Source organism: Phacochoerus africanus, chromosome 8 (genome assembly GCF_016906955.1).
Source record: "Phacochoerus africanus isolate WHEZ1 chromosome 8, ROS_Pafr_v1, whole genome shotgun sequence".
NCBI classification, from domain to species: Eukaryota; Metazoa; Chordata; class Mammalia; order Artiodactyla; family Suidae; genus Phacochoerus; species Phacochoerus africanus.
Window position 1 is genome coordinate 7,815,410 of NC_062551.1, and position 12,517 is coordinate 7,827,926.

Below are 12,517 nucleotides of genomic sequence, written 5' to 3' on the forward strand. Positions count from 1 at the left end.
AGTGTTGTGTGTGTGTTTTTCAGGCCTGGTTCATAGATTTTGGGGTGCTGCCCTGATTTTTGAGGCTGGCCTGTGTGCCCTGCGTTTGGTTTCAACAATAAAAGCCATTTTGTCCCTTGTGTCCTTGGAACTTAGGCACTTTGAGGCATACCCTGCCTGCTTTCCACCTGCCAGCCCCTGTGATTTTTTGGGTGCTTTTTCTGGCCTCTGGAACCCACTCTGTCTGGAAGTGAGCTGGGAATGTTGAGGACTATTAGTCCTCAAACAATAAGGCCTGTGAACTGGTGGGGACAGCGAGGATACCTCTCCTGGGATGGGGGTGGGATGTGTGGACAGCCATGTGGCCTTTCTCTTCTCCCAGTGTCCCCAGCGAGGGCCCTGGTCGCCCTCCGTGGTAAGAAGTGTGAAAAATCCCCCCTCTCCCAGTTACTGTCCCTTCCCTGCCCCACTCTCCTGCTTCCTCGCTGGGTTTTCCTGAAGTTACCTCCCAAGCAAATCACTAGCACCCAAATCCTTGTCTTGTTGACCTTTCGGGGGAAACCCATTCAAAACCACCGCCATACCAACAGGTTCAGTCACTCGCATGTTTCTTAAAAGAAGCACGGATCCAGAGCCTATTCAGAGCAGGTGGCTGAGAACCAGCTAAGACCCCTGCCTTGGAGGAGCACAGACCCTGGTGAGCAGACAGATGTTAAACAGGCAAACAGACAGGAAAGGCGGGTTGTTGCAGGTTGTACCTAAGTGTCCCGCTGGCAATAAAGAGGGTCATGGGAGAGGGTGATGGATGGGAGAACAGTTTTACAGAGAGGCCATGAAGTGTCCTGCGTGCTGGCCGCCTGTGGCCTGCAGGATGGGGAGGAGCCAGGCACGCAAAGACAAGGGCAACGTTGACGTGGTCAAGGAGCGCAGAGAAGGATGTTGAGTTTGGAGTGCTGAGCACGAGGGATTTGGTACGAGGATCGAAGTAGGAAAGATGGTTTTGGTCAGAGGCTCCCGGCTCTCGTGGTCTGTGTTAGGACCTTGTATTTTAAGGAGAGCACCAGACCACTTGAAAGTGAACCTTACCCACTGAAAAAAATGGTTAGACGGCTGTCATTGCTGATGAAGGCCGGCTCGGGGCTTAACAGTAATCACGATGGCGACAGAAGGTCAGGAACTTAAGGCCCCCCATTGGACAAAGTGCTGTACACCTTCAAACATCTCACTTTAGTACTTGCAGCACCCTGCTAAGTTTCTCACCCTGTTTACTTGAGGAGAAAACAGAAGCGAAGGGAATTTGGCCGACTTCCAGCGAAGCCGGTTACAAGGGATTAAACTGAGATCTGAACCCAGGTCTCTCTGGCTTCTGAGCTAATGATACTCCTCTTATTAAAGCACACCGCCTTCTTTGCTTTATTAAAAACACTGCTTAAAATCATGAATAAGCAGTATGTTACCAAGAAGACAATTAGCCTGAGATCTTTGGATTCAGTGAAGAAAATAAGAATCCATTTATTAACTTAATTGCGGCTTAACTCACATGTCTCCCGTTCAATGGAAGTACTAACACATTTTGATCATTCTACCTTGTCAGGCTCTGAGTCAAGCCTCTCCTGTGCTCTCCTTCTATTTGTTCTGCTTAAAAGCCTCCATGCCTGGGGTTTGTGCGTGTGCATGGGGTTCCACGGAGATGGGGTGGTTTGACCGCCCGTGGTGCATCCATGGGCAGGGATCAAAAACAGGGTAGGAAAATGCTTATCTCCGTCGTGGCTGCCTATAGTTAGAAATGAAAATCTTCCCTCAGCTGACTTGTATCTCTAGGATTTGCTTAATTAGAGAAAAGCTTTGCCCATCAACTGTAGATGGTTAAAGTGGTTCAATAATCTCGTAACAACCCTTATCATTTGCCAATAGAAAGAGAAAAAGGAGGCAAAAATGTTAACAGAGGAATATGTTTATTACTCTCTAATCCCCCGCCCCCCCCCCCACCTACTATTGATAAGCAACTTAGTCCCTTCTTAGCTTCTTTAGCTAAAAAGGGCTGCTAGTTCCCAAGGAAAGCCTTCTGCTGAGGTGACACATGCAGTGTGGAGTTGTGGGGGTACTGGGGAGTCCACTAAAAGCCGGAATACCGGGTTAAGAGTAGCAGTTTGGTTTTTGGATTTCCTTTGAATTTTCTTTTAACAACGTTGACTTCAGTAGCTGAGTCGCATCAACCCAGCTGATTTTAATATTTTGGTTGACAGGCCCTATTAACTCACTCATTTAGAAAATCATTATTGAGCACCTACTCTGCGCTGAGCACAGGGAATGTAGCCATGAACACAGCACGGAAGGTACCCACTCTGGTAGGGCTTTGGTCCAGTGGGAATTTCACACAAATACATAAATCCCCAAGCATCAGGTGTGCACATGTGTTATGATGCTAGAACATAGTGAAGACAACGGGATGGAGGGCGTAGTGGTGGGAAGGAACATAATAGAACCTTTTGGGGATTTGGAACTGTCCTGTCTCTTGATCCGGGAGGTGGTGACCCTGGCTACACATGTAAAAATTCAAGTTTTATAATTAAGGCATTTATGCATTTGATTATACATATGTAATATCTACATTGTGTGCATTTTAATGTATGCATGTAATAGCTAAATTAAAAAAAATTAAAATTGGGGAGTATATGTTAAAAAAAAAAAACATGGTAGGAGTTCCCATCGTGGCTCAGTGCTAATGAATCCGACTAGTATCCATGAGGACATGGGTGTGATCCCTGGCTTCACTCAGTGGGTTAAGGATCCGGCGTAGTTGTGAGCTGTGACGTAGGACAGCAGCTGTGGCTCTGATTCGACCCCTAGCCCGGGAACGTCCATATGCTGTGGGTATGGCCCTAAAGAAAAAGACAAAAACAAACAAAAACACGGTGAAGTAAAGAGACCGGGGCAGGGAGTGTCTTTAGAGAGGGAAGGGATGACAGCCTGCCGAAATCTGCGTCCAGGATGTGGCCATGCCAAGATGTACGAAGAGAGCTTTTCAGAGAAGGGAAGGTCCAGATAGAAAAGTTCTAGGGCAGGAGTGACCTGGGCCCTTTGAAGATCAGAAATGAAGCCACTTGTTAGGAGCTGAGGAATCAACGGGGAGAGAGGCAGAAGGAGATGTTGCCCAGCAGGCAGGGTGAGGGCTGGATACTGAACTATGTTGGGAAACCATTAGATAGAGTTCATCAGACTCATAACATGATGTGATGCTCTTTTTAAATAAGATCATCCGGGCTTCTTGAGGAGACCAAGACCAGAACCCGGAGCACCAGGCAAGGAGCTGTGGTGGCTGTTGGGGAAGAAACACTGGTGTCTGGCATCAGGCAGTGGAGGATATGGGGGAAGCAGTGAGGTGGGGTGGGAAAGGCTTTGGCGCTAATTCAGCAGGACTTACTCTTGAATCACATGACAGGAGGGAGATACAGGGGCTGAGGATGGGCCAGACTGACAGAGGGGTGCCATTTCCAGGGAGGAAGATCACCGGGAAAGAAGGTGGCTTAAAAAAGTCAATCAAGAGTTTTGTTTGAGCCTGGTCTTTAGACCTTCAAGTATAGAAGTCATATAGAGAGGTCTGTACATTATTCTAGACTAGTTGCTTTTCTGTCCTAGTAGTTTAAAGATCAAAATTTAAGACTCAAACTAGTTAAAAATGCATATTTAGCTTGACATGCTCCGAATCCTCCCTTGTGTAACAATAATCTTCATTCGTTGAATCTTTGTGCAGAGTAAGGCAAAATCCCCTATTTTACACATAAACGTCCAATGAATTTTTGATGAACGCTTTCACCTTGAAGTAGAGTGTATGTGTGTGTAGAAAAAAGAAAGAAAGAGTGAAAATGGGAGAGAAGGTTAATCTTTTATCCTTTTCAGACACCTTGCACTCACACTGGTTTGGTAAGCTCCACTGCAAAGGTATGATATTGGTACTTGGATCACTGTGATTAAATTTGGCTTCACGTAATCAAACATCTTCCACAATGGTTTAAACACAAAAGGTTTATTCTCACAAGTAGAAGAATAATCGGAGCTAGACAGTCCAAAGCTGGTATGGCAGCTTTATGAAGTCACCAAGGGACACAGGCTCCTTCTGCGTTGCTACTCATCTAGTTTTAGCTTACTGCCTCGTGGCCCAAAATAGCCACAGAAGCTCCAGCCATTATGTATCCATTCCAGGCCACAAGAAAGTAGAAGGAGAAGGTCATACCCCTTTTTCTTAAAGATCATTTTTGGAGGTATGCTACCACACTTCTGCTTATAATTCATTGTCATATGTCTACATCTAACCTCAAGGGAAGCTGGGAAAATAGTCTCTTAGTGGAGTGACATTTGCTGAGAGGGAGTGTCAGTGGATATTAGCAGGCATCTGGCAGCTTTGACTTAGCCCTAGCTTGCCCACTTTACTTGCCTAAGAGCACCTAACTTAAAACAGGTAGGCAGGGCCGAGACCTAAATTTTGCTATTATTCGTTCTCTGATTTTCTGCCTTTCCTCTCCTCAGCTCTTCTATTATCTTCACAGTTGAGAAAATGGCTAGTTTTTCTCAAACACCCTCTCAGAGCTATTTATTTTCCCATTTTTAGCATGAGGACCATTCTCTGAGTTCTGCAAAGTGTTATGGGGAACAGAAGAAAGGAGAGCGCTGATTTCAACCTTGCAATGCAATCGCTCCCAACTTCCATAGATCAGCAGGTTTTCAGGAGGCAGCGAGGAGAGCACCATCCGATTTTTACACACCTGATTCGCAATAAAATCTGCACAGGGGCTTCTGGGGTGCTTATTTTCCCAAAAGGCTGAGGCAGCAGAAATCCATCTATTCTATCAGGGGAGAAGGATTCACCCATTTAGAAGTAACTGGTGAGTGCTGGGCTAGAACATTTTAACTCCCGGTATCCATTTTCAATACAGCTCGGTGGGACATATCTTTGCATGTGTCCTGAGACTCCCAGAGAGGATCCTTAACGACTTTTCTGCCGTAAGCCAAAGATTCATTTTTTGAAAAAGAGGAAGAATGGTAAATCCTTGGATCTCAGATCTTTGCCCCGGCGTGAGTGCGTGGCTTTATGAAGTCCGGTAGTGGTGATTCCTCTTGCTGTAGAAGAGCCACCCACTTCCCTCCTCTGATAGACCCCATCCACTGGATTACGTGACGGACACCTGAACCTTCAGCTTGGCTTTCGTGCCTGTACGATTGGGCGCCCTGTGTCAACGTAAAGCCAAGACGTGGCTCATCTACAAACAGAGGCAACGATTAGCTAGACCCTCGGGAAGCCACTTCAGGTGTTGGAGCTCAGGTTCCCTCACTCTCCAGGGAAGTGGGGTCAGACCATTTGAGACTTACCCTGCTCCCGAACTGGCCGAGGAGGTGGTGAGAGCTGGGATCAGTTATCCTCAGTGTGCACCCCATGAAGGAGGTGCTCAGCAGGGGTCTGTTAGGCGAGCCCCTTGGATGAAACACCCCTTCTTGGCCTCTGCACAGGAGGGCGAGCTTTGCCTGCATGTTCTCACGCAGTCCGCTTGGTAGCTTGCTGCCACGGCTGCTGTCCTGCATGTTTTGGAGCAGGGGAGACTGAGGCTGAGGGCGATGGGAAGCTCAGACTTGTAATACCGTTATATGGGCTTGCTTTCAGGAAAGCCAACTCGTTCCATGTATATTCAAAATCAGTGAAGTTTTTAAACTTAGCAGCAGTAGGCATGAGTAAGTTGAACCATGTGCAATTGGTACTTGATGGTGTTTGTGCTACAAAAATGTCAATGCCATGTGGTTCAGTTAGTAGATTTAAAAAAAAAAATCTAGCCAGGTCATTTTCCTCACTTCGGAACTTGGCAAGTAGAAGTACCGAGGGACTTCTAGAATAGCTAATTCTAGTGCAACTGGACGGAGTACCTGCCTCATCTAAAGCCAGTCAGCACTGGCATCTTCGGAAGGCTGCGTCATTACTCCTTGTTGAACGTCTGTCATCTCCTTTCCTTTCTGTTCCCTACCAGAATCTGCTGTCACATCAGACATAGGACTTGTATTTCCTAAGTGGTAGATTTTTTAATGTAATTTTTGTCGTTGCCTTTTGGGAAAAAAAAAATTACTGCTGGAGTGCTTCAGTTACAAAATTTAAAAGAGGAGTTTCCTTTGCCGCTCAGCAGATTAAGACCCTGACTAGTATCCATGAGGATGCAGGTTTGACCCCTGACCTCTCTCAGTGGTTTGAGGATCCAGTGTTGCTGGGAGCTGTGGTGTAGGTCGCAGATGTGGCTTAGATCCCGTGTTGCTGTGGCTGTGGTGTAGACCGACGTAGCTCCAATGGGACCCCTAGCCTGGGAACTTCCACGTGCTGTGTGGGTGCAGCCCTAAAAAGACCAAAAAAAAAAAAGCCTGAGTAAGTTTATTGCAACAAGATTCACAATATATACGTGATCTCAGCCAACACAGAAAAATGTGACTGGAGAATATATCAGGGTGATACTAGTGATTGTCTTTTGTTTTCTCCCTGCTCCTTTATGCTTTCACATTCTTTCTAGTTTTCTTATATTACTCCCTTTGGGAAGAAAAGCAAATCCTCAAAAATGAAAGAAAACTCTTTGAAAATAGAATTTAAATATGGCAGGACAAAAATATTATTGTGGAGTTCCCATCGTGGTTCAGTGAAAATGAATCTGATTGGTATCCATGAGGACGCAGGTTCAATCCCTGGCCTTGCTCATTGGGTCAGGGATCTGGTGTTGCTGTGCATTGTGGTGTAGGTCACAGACGCAGCTGGGATCCCACGTTGCTGTGGCTCTGGTGGTGTAGGCCTGCAACTACAGCTCCAATTTGACCCCTAGCCTGGGAATGTCCATGTGCTGTAGGAGCGGCCCTAAAAAGACCAAAAAAAAAAAAAAAAACACGATTGTGAAAAGGAAGTCTTATTCTGTCTTATGGAGAGGAAAGAGGATGCTTTGCTGAAAGAGCTGAGGGGATCTACCAAAGGAATGTGGAGAGCCAGAGAAGAGCAGGCAAACAAAAGGATGGAGCAGAGTGACGGTGAACCGGGAGGGCACTAGAAGAGAAGGAAAGCCAGGATTGCCAGTGCAGATCTCTCCCCGCGATGCCGTCTCCTCTGGGAGGCCGCCCTGAGCCCCTGGTCCACCGTCATAGAGGATGAGTTCATCCTTGAGTCCCTGGTCCGTTCCCGTATAGGATAACCCTGTGAACTCATCTTGTCTAACTAGGACCTCCTGGTTTTAACACTGAAAGTTTCTCATCCTGGGACCCCATGGGAAGAAGTTTGGTTACCTGCCTTGTCCCAGCAGCTTTTTTTCTTCCCTACTTCACACATTGTAGCAGGATGTTACCCTTGTAACAAGTTAGCTCAGTTTTAAGAGGTGTCATTTCCTCATCTCTTTAGTCTGCTTCTATCTCTTTTCTCCCAGTTGGCAGCACATTTCAGGAGGGCAAAAACTAGCCCAGCAACCTGAGGATTTGTTGAATGAGGAAGAGGAAAGTCAGTGTTCAAGTACAGGGAGTCCAGGGTGAGCAAGAGCACAGGTGGAGATGGGGGCAGAGAGCCTTCCCTTGCAGCCAGTGAAGGGTCTGGAGGCCAGAGTGAAGGGCATGCTGGAGTATTAGCATTTGGGGCAGGCGGGACAATGAACCCTTTTCACTGTCTGGTGAAAGCTATGGACCATAGATATGCACAATTGCACATCATTTTTCATATAGATTCAGACTTTGGAGCGAGAGTGGCAAAACTACAGCCCATAGGTCAAATCTGGCCAGTGGCGTGTTTTTTTGTAAACTAGGTTTTATTAGTCTCAGCCACAGCCATTCATTTCCAAATTGCCTATGGCAGCTTTCCTGCCCAAGTGCAGAGTTGAGTGGTTGTCATACACAGTGTGATGAAGTTGCAAAGCCTCAGACCTTTTGGCTCTTTACAAAAAAAATTTTTTTTGCATCCTCCTGGTTTAGAGAGCAGCAAGAACCTGGGGCAGTGGGGGGCAGGGTGCTTAGACCCAGGTTCAATCCTTGCCGTACAAGTTAGAGAGCCATGGAAGGATCTTATAGATGCTAGCCAAGTGGTTAGTCCCCCTTTGGGGACGATGGCTCTGGCTGTAGTGTGAAGGTATGGGAAGCCGGAGACCGGGCATGGGGAAACCTTTGTAGTGATAGCCCAGAGGAGAGAGAATAGGGATGGAACGAGGGCAGGGGGATGGAGAGGAGAGCACAGATTTTTCAGATGCCTGCTTTTCTAGCTCTGCTCTGCTTCTCCATCCTCTCACCTCTGCCCTGGATGGAAGAGCCCTCGGCGTTCTGCACCTGACCATGAACTGCTGGGGTCCATGCAGTGACTGTCAAATCAGCCCCTTGAAGGCTCCTTGCTGGCAATGCGCAGAGGTCTAATCAGGGAACTCACTCGTCCGCTTCTTCTTTGTGCAGTGCTGGCTTTACAAAGATCTAAACCCAAAAATTGGGGAAAAAAAATCTGAAACCCCGTGGGGTTCACAGAGCAAGTCAAAGAGCAAGAGCTTATTGTTGGCATTCAACAGAACCCCTGCCTTTGAAATGTGAGGTCTTGACAGTTCCGTGTCAGAACAAAATTAGGATGCAGTGAGATCTCACTACTCAGCCTCTGTGCCAGTGCACCGGCCGTTGTCCATGATGCTGAGAGGTGACAAGAAATCGAGGATTGGAGCATGTACCCTTAAATCTGCTTCCCACAGGGAACCCCCCCTTCCCATTCACAGTGTCAGGGTTCATATGCGCAGCGCTCTAAAGGAACAGCGCAGCCACGCCGGGCAGTTGTGGGGTCCAGGAATGTTCCAAGGATGAGAAGAGGGGGAAGGAGCCGTGAGGGGAAATTGCACTAATCACGCTTCAGTGTGGATGAGCCTCAAGAACATTATGCTAAGTGAAAAAAACTTGCCACAAAGACCACAGATTGTATGATTCTGTTTGTGTGACATGTCCAGAATAGGCAAATCCGTGGAGACAGAAAGCAGATTCGTGGTTGGCCTCAGCTGGAGGGAGTGGGGAGTGGGTGCTTAATTAGTGGAAGGATTTTGGAACTAGACGGAGGTGATGATTGAGTAGCATCGTGAGTATACTAGATGCCACAGAACCGTTCTCTTTAAAGCGGCTCATTTTATGGTATGTGAATTTCACTTTAGTAAATCCGAAAAGAGAGGAGGAGGGGGAGGAGGAAGAGGAAGGACATGGCCCTTTGAAGGTCTCTGCTTCTTGTGCGGTTCCAAGCAGCCGTCTTCCTCCAAACATTGCGTGGAGCTGTCTCCGTGGAGATGGCTGTATCGATGCTTCCAGTGTGTTTTCTCTCCGTCTCTCACCGCCACATGCCATTTCTTTCCCCCCAGACTTCTCACATCTACCCGTTCTTCTCCAGTTTCACTGAGACCACTTTTCTCCAGGACCTTCCTCTCCCCAGACCAGGAAGTGCCCTTTCTCCCTGCCTCCAGTGTCCTCACCTCCGCTCCGCCCTCCACGCTCCGGGATCCCCGTAACACACCTTGTGCAACATGTCACGCTGCCACGCCTCATGTCTTTTCTGCCCCCCCCCCCCCTTTGGTAGGGAGCTCCAGTTCATGAGCCTGGTGTGATAAACTGAAGAAGACCTTGGACCTGGATTCAGTCGCTCCAGCACCCCCTGATTCCAACACAGACCGGCGTGGCCTCTTGGCCAGCTTATGAGTGTGTTCATTAACGTGGGCTCTGTTTTGTCTTTCTTCTTAATTGCACGGTTGTGATGATAGTCCATCATGGGGTCTGGTGAAGATAAGTGACATTACCTGAGACTGGCAGGTCCTGAGCGCTTGCCCAGGCAGACCCTGGAGTAAGAACATCATCTGAATGTTCTCAAGTGACGGAAGACAGCATTCAGCCTAGAGCCCTGTGTCTACATGACCCATCCTTATCATCACTTTGAAAAGTCCCCTTCTCAGCAGGCTCACGCTTTGACACTTTGCTTTTATCCTGTACTTGATAGATGAGTTTTAGCAAGTGGACATGTCTGCACGTGATGGCCTCCACACCATGGTCTGGACTGGCCCCTCTGCCCTGAGCGCCCCTCCTTTCCTCAGAGTCAGGCTCCTCGTGGCATGTCGAGGTAGCGCACTTTTCCTCCAGGAAGGTCTGAGGGGATCGTGACTGTTTAAGATTTCTCAGACTCATGCTGCATCTCCAAGAGTTGAGGTGGCCATGAGGAGTTGAGCATGGCAGAGACCCCCAGATCTTCCTGCCCTGGGTACTGAGCCTCCAGCAGACGTTCCCAGCCACAGGTGCAGTCACGTATCTCAGAGTTGTCCCACAAGAATGCACATCCTGGCTTGCTAAATTTTAATTATGCAAATATTTGCATTCACATATCTTACAGAGACCTAAGTCTTTCTTTAAAGTGCCAGTCTTGGGAGGGGTGTTTCTTGTAAATGCCCATGACTCCTCTCTCTCTTTTTTTTTTTTGTCTTTTTAGGGCCACATCCACGGTATATGGAGGTTCCCAGGCTAGGGGTCCAGTTGGAGCTACAGCTGCTGGCCTATACCACAGCCATAGCAACACCAGATCCTTAACCCACTGAGCAGAGCCAGGGATCGAACCTACATCCTCATGGTTACTAGTCAGGTTCGTTAACCCCTGAGCCACTATGCGAACTCCCCCATGACTCTTCTGCTGGTGGCCACGTGTCCATCTTTAGTGCGGCTGATCCAGGCTCTTGACTCTCTTTCTTGAGATGGACCTGCTTCTCTGAAGTGGTCCAGAAGCTTGGTTGCTGCTCCTTTTCTTTTGACAATTCAGATTCTTTCCGGAGGCCTCATGTAGGAGGTCCATAAGGAGGCAGGAAACTGACAATTGATTCTTTTGTGATTTCTTGACAGATAATAAGACTTTCCAAATATCCAAACAAAAACGAACTTCTTCCTTCCCTCCATCCATTCCTTATTGGTAATTCCCGTCGTGGACCTGGCTGAAAGGGTGCGTAGAGGCCCCACGTCTTGGCTGGGATCTGTGAACAGTGTTCGGTTTATTGATTCCTTGAATAACTGTTTATTCCGCACATACGCTGTGGAAGGGATCATGCTGGGTGTTGGAATACAAGGTGAAGCATGTGAACGTGATCACATAGTAGGGCTGACAGTTGATCACATAGTAGGGCTGACACTTAAGGAATTACCACCTGACAGTGTTGAGTGCAATGGCAGGAACCAGAGTGTGCTGTAGGCACGTTGAACAGGCATCTCGCTGGTGAAGGGTGATGTGGGAGGGCTGCCTGTGGGAGTTACCCTGTGAGCTGAGACCTGAAGACTGAGCCGGGGGGCGGTGGTGGGGTACCACGGGCCTACTGGACCGGCATGTGCCGAGGCTTGGAGAGACAACATGGCACATTCAATGGAGTGAAAGGGGGTCGGGGTGGCTGGAGCGGTGGCTGGGCAGTTGCACTGCGTTAGAGGGGGAGGGAAGAGGAAAGTGAGAAATGAGGCTGCAGAAAGTAGCTTGGCCTGATGTCTCTGGTGCTTCCCTGGTCCCAGGGCACATGGTATGTCCCATCTGCCCTGGGTTATTGGTAGGTCTGGAGTTTCAGGGCCCCTCTGAATTCTAGCTCCCCTAGCACCTAAGAGCAAGTCAGTGCAACTCAGAACCCTGGTGTCTTTAGCTACAAAGGGACCCAGCTGGCCTGGTCCCACATCGAGATGGGAGGATTGGAGGTGGAATGCCAGGTTTGGTTACCCCGAGGTCAAGGCTCCCCTGGAGATGCTGTGGTTGCCTCCAGACCTGGCCCCTTCCCCCGGTGGCCTCGACTGGTGGGCAGGCATCGAGCCTGAAAGGCCAGCCAGTGAGCAGGCAGGAGGAGCATCTAGCTCACTTAGCCACAGACAGAAGGCCTGTAATTTTTCCTGACTTGGAGGAGAGAGCTTGGGCTCCATATAGATGCAGATTCAGCTCTTTATTCTGTTACCTGCTCCGCTTCGTCCCCCCCCCACCCCCGATTCACTCCAATACAACTTGCCCTTTGTGTGCCAGGATGTTCTCAGCGCCAGGGGGATACCAGGCGTGGTGAGCCAGCCAGGCATGATCCTTGCCGCCCTCAGCAACCTAACCATCTGACCAGGAAGAGAGAATTAAACAGAAGCTCAGAAATAATCACAACCTTCAGGGAAGCTAGAAAGGACTAGCGGAGTGTTACCAGGGCTCCCTGGCCATGTAGAAGTTTACAGTTTGGACCCTGGCTCTTCTGATGATCCGATGGGAAGCTTCCTGGACTGTTCTATGCCTCAGTCTCCTCATCTGCAAAATGTGAGGAGTGGGGCTAAACCATGTGAGAAATGGCGCTTTTGTTTGAATTTTCGTTTTCTCTTTAGGGCTGCACCCCCCGCGTATGAAAGTTCCCAGGCTGGGGGTCGAATAAGAGCTACAGCTGTCCACCCACTCCACAGCCACAGCAGTGTGAGATCTGAGCCAAGTCTGTGACCTACACCACAGCTTGCTGGCACACCAGATCCTTCACCCACCGAGTGAGGCCAGGGATCGAAC

At 48.6% G+C, this 12,517-nt stretch overlaps 1 long non-coding RNA gene across 2 annotated transcripts in view; it reads left to right on the forward strand.

Annotated features, from left to right (window-relative positions):
* LOC125133066 (uncharacterized) overlaps positions 1-12,517 on the forward strand; it is a 351,736-nt gene that overhangs the window by 187,855 nt on the left and 151,364 nt on the right. The window lies entirely within an intron of this gene.